Here is a 10154-nt window from a genome sequence, read left to right on the forward strand (position 1 = left end):
CAGAGAGTGGCTGCAGGAAGAGAGGGAATGGGGTAATGTTGGTCAAAGGACACAAAAATGCTAACTACGCAGAGGTGGCAGATATGTTAGTTAGCCAGAAAGTGATCATTTCCCAATGTATATCAAAACATCAAGTTGTGCACCTCAAATATATATAATTTTTTGTCAACAAAATTAAATTGTCACAAATTTAAAAGACAAAAAAACCTTTAATAAAAATAAAAAAGTAAAGATGTTATTGTACTTTATCTCTTAAAAACGGCTCAGTCAGCTAGAGCTATCGTTCAAGTCTAAAGGCAATGGTTTGCCTTTTGAATTCTGAACAGTGTCTGTTCCTTTTGTTCTCAGGATGTATTTGAACCCTAAGGCTGTTTCTATATGTGTCCACTGAATTTGCAAGAGCCTTTGTAAATGATTGTGAATCATCTAAATATTCAACAGGCGGGAATGGTTAAGACTAGCATAGACTCAAAAAATGAACAATCCATTAAATATGATCCTTATAATAAAATTTGTGTATTAAAATGGAAAATGCTCACAAAAAATAAAAGTAACATGCTTAGCATGCTGCCTGGTATTGAATAACCATTCAGTATTTATTAGTGTAAAAAACAGAAATGTGAAGTAGATAAAATTCTATTCTGGCTTACTCAGCTCCTAATTAAATGAAAACTTCATGAAGGCAGAAACCAGGACTGTTTTCTTCATAACTACATGCTCAACATCTAGCCCAGTGTTTGATGCCAAGTAGATATGTCATAAATACTGTTAGAGAAACACAGGCAGGCACAAAGGAAAGAATGCAGGAAGAAAGGGAAGGAAGGAGGAGTTTCTAACAAACAGAAAGTGAATTGTCTGAAGGAGTATTATCCTCACTCACATTTAGGAAAAGAAATTTCTTCTGTTTAAGACTGATAAAAGACCAAAATGTGCTGAAGACTTCTTGAGGTTATGTAAAACTAGAATCGGGATTCTACAGCTATTTGTATGTGTGTGTGATGCCCCTAAGATAACACACATTGTGCAGAGTCTGTTCCACTGACTGATTACTACCTCCAAGATATGCCTCCAATTTGTCCACTTCTCCCCATTTCCACTGCTATCATCCTAAATCCATGTCATAGACATCCCTCATCTGGACTATTGCCATCTATTCTATGTGTACCTATAACATACTGAATTCCTCCCAGCCTCAGAGCCTTTCATCTTCCTCTTCCCAGAGTGATCTTCCTCTTCCCAGTGTGATCTTCCTCTAGGCAGGCTCTGCATGTGCAGGTTCCTTCCCATCACTCAGGCTTCAGCTTAAAAGTCATTAACTCAGAGTGGCCTTCCCTGATCATCCCATCTTAAATTCTACCTACTCATTTTTGAGAGTCTTACATGTTTATTCTTTCTTCCATTTACCAAAATCAATACTTATTTATCTGCTTCCTAAAATGCATGCATGCATGAATGAATGAATGAATGAATTCATTTCTGGTTTGACTCTCCCAAAGTTATTCTGAACAAGACAAAAATTTATTGAAGCAAAACATTACTGCTCTTCCTCTCTTCCAAAGACTTACACTTTGTGGCAGGACTCACAAATTGAAGTTAAACAGATATTTTCCAAACATCATATCACAGATCACCTGTTAGTCACTTGTTTACTATTTATAGGAAAATAAAATCACCATGCAAGTTGCAGAAAAGTCATCTGCCTAACACTAGGATAAATATGGTAATTTCCATCCCTTACTCTTTCCATTCTTTGATAGGCATCTGCTAGCATGGCATGCATATTGAAATCCCAATTCAGGAATGAAAATCTGAAACCAAGCTATCTGCTTTTGTGTACTCTGGCACTGTCTCATTTAAAATAATCCAAGAATGAAAATATGAGCTAAGCTATTTGCTTTTTTAAACACTGAACGTGTCGATCCTGAAATTCCATTGGACAGGCATTTACTCTCCACAAAGATAAGAGTTCCTGTTGACCTTGAATTATTCAAAAGTCTAACAATACAACACCACCTGTATGTATTCATTCTAAACAGATAGGATTCAAGCCAAATTATGTCACTACCATAGTCAACCTATTATAACACATGTTATTAAATAACAGAGAGGTTCTTAAATCAGAGTTCTCTGAGTTTGAGTGCTAACTCTAGCACTTACAAGCCACATATCCCTCGGAAAGTTACCAGCCTGTCTAAGGCCTCAGTTTCTTCATCTATAAAATGGGAGTAATAAAATACCTTACTAAGTTCTTGTCAGGCTAAGTATGATAATTCGTGTAAAATATTTACTATGCTAGCTTTCTTAATTCATATTAGCTGATACCATAAAAATGATTATGGATCTTATAGGTCATTGATCCGACCTTCAGTGAAGTTTCAGGAATCTCTCCAAATTATTGACAATGGTCATCCAGATTCTTCTGGAATAATTCCCATGAGCAACTGCTCACTAAATTACAAAGTAGATTATTCCATTTTCCACAACTCCAATTGTTTGAAAATAATCTATGAGCAGAAATCTGCCTCCCTGTCTCCTTTGGGTCCCAGTTCTATTAAAATACACAGAATTGCATTAAACCATCAGCCCTAAGACATCTCTTCACATCTTTGAAAGTAGGTATTTTATTTCCTCTTTCCCCACCCCCCACACTGCACTGTCCAAATCCTCCTGGTCCAAGCTAAACATCTCCAGTTCTTCACGTGACAGAGATTCACTCTTCTGGTCTCTCTCCTCTGAACATGCTCCAGTTTGTCAATACCCTTCTTGACAATAGCTGCCTCAAACTGAGCAAAATACTTCAGAATTTGTCTGACAACAGCAGTGATCAAAAGTACAATTACATTCCTTTCCCTGGACACTATGTTTCTTTTAATACAGGATAAGAATGCCTTAGCTTTTTTGGCTCACACCTTTGGATCATATTGAGCTTGCTGTCAATTAAAATATCCAAGTCTTTTTCATGTGAATTCCTGTTAATCCAGTTCTCCCTAAATCCTGTATTAATTTCAGCCCATAGTTCCAGTCTGATTAGATCTTTCTGAATCCCAATTCTTTCTTTGAGCATATTAACTATCACTTCCAGCTTTGTGTCAACACCAAATGTGGCCAGGCTGCCTTCTGTATCTTCACTGATGTTGTTGATAAGATTATCAAATGGTATCTGGCCCTGGGCAGAACCCTGTGACAACTCTGGGGATGTCCCTCAAGACTGAGATCAGTCCATGAGTTAACATTCTTTGCATTCAGTTATCCAACACTTTGTGAATCTCCAGAATTACACTGTCACTCAGTTCCTAGTCTTATCCACAGCTGCTTATCTGGCTTATCTTATCTGGCTGCTGTTGGAAGCATGCCAGAGTGGACCATCCATGGGCTTTAGAGCCGTATGTAACTCAGTTCAAAGTCTTACTTTGTTACTAGCTGTGTAACATCAGGGCAGTTATTTAACCTTTCTGAGCTTCTCTTTCCTAATTTACAAAATAATTTTTAATTAGCAGGCTTGTTCCATGAATAATTGTGTCATATTGATCTCTGTATCTCCAATAGCCAGCACAATTCAGGTACAGTCCTAGTAAATTTGCAACAGATAATGAATTGCTGAATAAGTAAATGAACAATGACTGGGTCAAATTACTTATTAGATTGGTGCAAAAGTAACTGAAGTTTTAGCATTGTTGAAATTTGCCATTTCATATTGGAATACATTCTTTGATAAATGTGATTATGTTATACATCATTTTAATGCTCATTTCTCACTTTATGTTTTTTTGCTAATGACCTATTACTTGTTTTTTATTTTATATTCATTTTAGACTATGGAATTGATATTAGACAAAAAGCAAATTCAAGCGATTTTCTTATTCTTGAGTTCAAAATGGGTCGAAAAGCAGTGGAGACAACCCACAACATCAACAACGTATTTGGCCCAGGAACTGCTAACGAATATACAGTGCAGTGGTGGTTCAAGAAGTTTTGCAAAGTAGACAAGAGCCTTGAAGATGAGGAGTGCAGTGGCTGGCCATTGGAAGTTGACAGTGGCCAATTGAGAGCAATCTTCGAAGTTGATCCTCTTACAACTACACAAGAAGTTGCCAAAGAACTCAATGTCAACCATTCTATGACTATGCTCATTGGGCATCTGCAGCAATTTGGAAAGGTGAAAAAGCTCGATAAGTGGGTGCCTCATGAGCTGACTGAAGAATCAAAATAATCGTTGTTTTGAAGTCTCTTCTCTTCTTGTACGCAACAACGAACCATTTCTCAATTAGATTGTGACGTGCAATTAAAAGTGAACTTTATATGACAACAGCGATGACCAGGTCAGTGGTTGGACTGAGAAGAAGCTCCAAAGCGCCTTCCAAAGCCAAACTTGCACCAAAAAAAGGTCTTGGTCACTGTTTGGTTGTCTGCTGCCAGTCTGATCCACGATAGCTTTCTGAATCCTGGTGAAAACATTACATCTGAGAAGTATGCTCTGCAAATCGATGAGATGCACCAAAAACTGCAACACCTACAGCTGGCATTGGTCAACAGAAAGTACCCAATTCTCCACAACAATGCCCACTTCAAAAGCACAACCAACGCTTCAAAAGTTGAATGAATTGGGCTACGAAGTTTTGCCTCATCCACCATATTCCCCTGACCTCTCGACAACCAACTACCACTTCTTCAAGCATCTTGACAACTTTTTGCAGGGAAAATGCTTCCACAACCAGCAGGATGCAGAAAATGCTTTCCGAGAGTTCATGGAATTCCAAAGCATGGATTTTTATGCTATAGGAATAAACAAACTTATTTCTCATTGGCAAAAATGTGTTGATTGTAATCATTCATATTTTGATTAATAAAAGTGTGTTTGAGCCTAGTTATAATAATTTAAAGTTCACAGTCCAAAACTGCAATTACTTTTGCACCAACCTAATACTTAAACCAAGATACATCTATGTATCTTTACTGCATTTACTACATTGACATTGTTACTCTGATCTATTTGTCTTGTCTACTTATGAAAAACGGTAGTAAATTATGTTAACGAAGTGTTATTATTCTTAAATTATTCATTGCTGGCTCCTAATAATCACTGTATCTCTCCATTTTTTTAATTGGGATTTGATTCACATATTATAAAACCTACTCTTTTAAGCTGTACAATTTAGTGACTTTCTTAGTATATTCAGTTGTGCAAACATCACCAGAATATATTTTCAGAATATTTCATCACCCTGAAAAGAAATTCTATACCCGTTATCAGTCACTGCCCATTTCCTTTCTAAACTCCAACTCTCAACAACCACTAATCTACTTTCTGTTTCTACACATTTGCCTATTCTGGACATTTTATATAAATGAAATCACTTAATAGGTGGTCTCCTATGACTATATTCTTTGACTTGTCATAATCTTTCTAAGGTTCATCAAGGTTTTAGCATGTATCAGTACTTCATTCCTTTTTAGGGCCAAATAATATTCCACTGTATGGATGTACCATATTTTATTTATCCATTCACATTTGAGTTGTTTTCATTTTTTGGCTACCACGAATAATGCTGCTATAAAAGTTTGCATACAAGTTTTTGTATAGACACTTTTTTCATTTATGGATGGATACTTAATAGTAGAAACATAGAACATGTGTAACTCTATGTTTACCATTTTGAGGAATTGTTTTCAAAAGCAGCTACACCATTTTATGTTTTACCAGCAGTATGAAAGAGTTCAAATGTCTCCACATCCTAGCCAACACTTTTTCTTGTTTGACTTTCTGATTATAATCATCTTAGTGAATGTGTGGTGGTATCTCATTGTGATTTTGCTGTGCATTTCCATAATGACTAATGCTATTGAACATCTTTCATGTGCTTATTGGCCATTTGTGTATCTTCTTCAAAGAAATTTCTATTCAAAGTATTTTCCCATATTTTAATTGTGTTGTCTTTTTATTGTTGAGTGGTAAAGGGTCTTTTATTTTCTGAATACAAGTCCCTTATCAAATATATGACTTGCAAATATTTTCTTTCATTTTGTGAATTGTCATTTAACTTTCTCAATAGTGTCTTTTGAAACACAAAAGTTTTTAAATTTTATGAAGTCTAATTTTAAGGTAAAGTAAAATATTGTACTATTCTTTCATTTCTTCATCCATTTCTTAACTATTTAGCATATGTAAAACTGTGCTATCACTTTTATTAGATTCCTATCTTTTGAAAATTAAATTTCTACTGCTTTTGATTTATCACTGAGAAGGTTTTGAGTACTGTCTCCCTAATCCTATTTTCTTATAAGCATTGCGGTCATTTTTATTGAGATAAAGTTAACCTAACATTAAATCCACCATTTAAACTATTTTAAAGTATACAATACAGAAGCTTTTAGTATTATACATTCACAATATGTGAAACCATCACCACTATCTAATTCCAGAAAATTCTTATCACCCCAAAAAGAAATTCCCTTTAAGTAGTCACTCTCTATTTCCCCTCTCCAACTCCCCAGTTCTGGCAACTATTAATTTGCTTTCTGTGGATTTCTTATTCTGGGCATTTTATATCCATGGAATTGTACAACATGTGGCATTTTGTGTCCTGCTCCTTCCACTTAGTATGATGTTTTCAGGTTCATCCATGTTTAGCACGTGTCAGTATTGCATTCCTTTTATGGCAGAATAATATTCTATTGTATAAATATATGACATTTTGTTTATCCATTCATCAGTTCACAGACATTTGGGTTGTTTTCCCTTTTTTGGCTATTATGAATAACACTTCAATGAACATTGGTGTACAGGTATCACTTTGAATTCCTCTTTTCAATTCTCTTGGGTATACACCTAGGAGTAGGATTGCTGGCCATATGGTAATGCTATGTTTAACTTGTTTTATTAATATTATAGGCATCCTAGTGGGTGTGAAGTTATATCTCATTGTGGTTTTGATTTACATATACATTCGTAAGGGATTTTGATCGGAAATGTTCCTGCAATCTGTTTTTTTGATTTTGGTATCGTGGTATTACTGGCCTCATACAATGAGTCTGGAAGTATTCCATCGTCTTCTACTTTTTTAGAAGAGTTTGAAAAGGATTGGTGTTAGTTATTATTCTTTAAATGTTTGGTAGAAGCCATCTGCTTTTTGACTTTTCTTTGTAGCAAGTTTACCAATTACTCATTCAATCTCTCTTCTTTTTTTAAACTTGTTTTCTCAAGGCCATCCTTACTTCTGACCAATCTCTTTTCTTATTACAGGTCTATTCAGATTTTCTATTTCCTTTCGAGTTAGTTTGGTAGCTCATATCCTTCTAAAAATTTGTCCATTTCATCCAGGTTATTTAATTTGTTGGCACACAGTTGTTTATTGTATTCTCTTACAATCCTTTTATTTGTTCTACCCTTTACAATTTAACGATCACTTTCCTTGCTAGAAAATAAGAGTTGATTATTTTCCTTTTATCCCCTTAAAATTTCATCAAACAAAATCTGTTAAACAGGACTACAGTTGCCTAACATTTATTGAATAATAAAGTTTATAAATTTTTTACTAATGTTTATAAAAGGTGGTTTTTATTTTTCTGTCCTTGTGCAGAGGCGGGGGGGGGGGGGGGGGACATGGAGATGGAGATGGGAATTGCCTTTCCAGAATATACGTCGTGTTCACCTCAAAGTGTTTGTGTATCTCTCCTCAGTTTGATCTTGTTCCCAGTATTTGGGTTCTCCTTTAAGATTCCTCTTGAAGGTTAAAATCATACAGCCCTTTGGTCCTTTCACATCTGGGACATGCTCGCTGCCATTTTTCAATGTATCAAATGGAGACAGAGACCAGCTGCTGAGCGAGGCCGTGCGGGTGGGACAGTCCCAGGTGGTGGCGGAGCAGGACGACGGAGCAGGTGTCTGGGCTGCTCACCTGGACGCCGAGGGGAGTCCTACGATCTGGGGCTTCTCTGAGCGGGGAGCTACCGGGCAGCCCCAGATCACGGAGGAGAAAGTGCTAGAGATTTTAGATCTGATTCAAACTATCCGGGATCCAGAAAAGCCCAATACTCTGGAAGAACTGGAAGTGGTAACGGAAAGTTGCGTGGGGGGTTCAGGAGGTAAATGAAGACGACTATCTGGTTATCATCAAGTTTACGCCAATTGTACCTCATTGCTCTTTGGTAACTCTTACTGGGCTGTGCTTAAGAGCAAAACTTCAGCGGCGTTTACCATTTAAACATAAGTTGGAAATCTGCATGTCTGAAGGAACCCAATCAACAGAAGAAGACATCAATCCTCAGATAAATGGCAAAAAGCGAGTGGCAGCTGCGATGGAAAACCGCAGTTTACGGGAGATTGTGGAACAATGTGTCCTTGAACCCGACCGACAGCTGTTCTAAGAGCCACCAACCTGTAACTGATAAATTCGTTTAAACTCTTTGTATGATGTGAAAGACTCATGTTTAATACAAAGGTGATTTATGCCTTGAAATATTTTTTAAAGAATTATTTCCAAGCAAAATTTAATTATAAAGTAGTACCTAATTTGTTCAGTGTTTAACATTCTCAGGATTTGTAAAAAATGATCAGACAGAATAATGTTTTCTAGTTATTATGTGTAAGATGAGTTGCTGTTTTTTTGATGGCCATTCAGATGCAACTACTTTTCATGTCAAATATCTATGTGGCCAAATATATTCAATTTAAATCATTACTCTGTAAAATAAATAAAACAGATGATTCTTGTAAAAAAAAAATGGAGACAGATATGTCATATCAGTAATGTTTACACTGGGAAAGAAAAACAACCAATAAAAACAATGGAAATGCCCCAAAAGCAATTTAACAAAGGATTCACTCTAAAGAATCTTTTTCTAAGTGTCTATTAGAGAGTTTTCATCTTTAGAGATTTCTGTCTACTTCACAATGCCAATGTTTATGCATGTGAGTATATAACTCAATAAATTTGTCAAATAGACTTAATATACATTTTTACCTCCTCCTAGAAGACACCACCTTTTCCATCTATGCAAATTGATTTATGTGGCAATTAATTTATTTATTAATAATGGAATTTTTATTGCTATATGTCAGGGATAGAAAAGTGAACAAACGAAAACCTGGATGGACATACCTGCCTTCACAAAGTTTATATTTAGCAAGGGGAGATAGACAATAAACACAATTGACAGATAAATTATATAGCATAATAAAATGTGATTAGTGGTTTGGAGAAAAAAGGAAAAGTTAATATGCAAATCAGAAGTGTGAGAGCATAGTTTCACAATGGGTGGTCATTTGCTTTCCTGCAAAAATGACATCTGCACAAATAACTGGAAGATATTTTCATGACATGTTTCCTCTCTTCAAACTGGTATCATTACGTGTGTCCCCCTTTCAAGTCTCCCCTGGACATGCAGCGCCTGCTTTTCTGCCCCACGTCAAACACCTCACTCTTTCTAATGTGCCGCTTTTCCACTTCTGACACTTCCATGCATACTTGTCCCTTTTCCAGTCATCATCAAATATCTTTCCACTGTGCTTACTATGGAAGATGTGTTCTTCCAGAAGGAGAGACATTTGTTCCTCTAAATGACATTTTAAAAAAGCGTTTGACTTACATTGTGAGCCTCTTATAATAGATATATGTCCTCTGAAGAATGTCCCCTTTTGGACATACTCTCCAAGTTCACTCTTCTTCACATGCTGCAGTATGTTCCAGAACAAGGTTGCAGTTTCTATTGCTTTAATGTGGGCCATGATTCTCTATTACTAGAGCAACCTTTTTACATGTTTTAATAAAAATAATTCCATCTAATTTTGGAATACTATATTTAATTAACAAATATTAAATTCAATACTTTTTATGTACAAATAGAAAGCAGCCTACTAATTTTTTTTTAATTTTCTTAAGACAAACACCTTCATTATAATTCACAAAAGAGTTCCCAGAATCTGAATCCTGGGAAACCATTGGTGTTCTGGGGATATTTATATATTATATCCCCTCCATGGATATTCATATTATCTAAGGGTATTTGTATTCAAAGATTTTTTGTTAGTATTGTTAATAGAGAGTTTTATGGTGATAAGATAAAAATCTCTAAACTTATAAAGTAGTAGCATTCCAAAGGTTTAGAGTCATGCTTTCTTTAGTAGGGTGCAAAGGGAAAGAAATCAGCATTTATTG

General features: G+C 35.8%; 1 pseudogene; it reads left to right on the forward strand.

Moving 5' to 3' along the window:
- Positions 1 to 4556: 4556 nt before the first annotated feature.
- Positions 4557 to 8364, forward strand: LOC138381391 (cytosolic iron-sulfur assembly component 2A pseudogene; annotated as a pseudogene).
- The last annotated feature ends 1790 nt before the right edge of the window (positions 8365 to 10154 follow it).

The sequence above is a fragment of the Eulemur rufifrons genome, chromosome 3, assembly GCF_041146395.1.
Source record: "Eulemur rufifrons isolate Redbay chromosome 3, OSU_ERuf_1, whole genome shotgun sequence".
In the NCBI taxonomy this organism is placed as follows: Eukaryota; Metazoa; Chordata; class Mammalia; order Primates; family Lemuridae; genus Eulemur; species Eulemur rufifrons.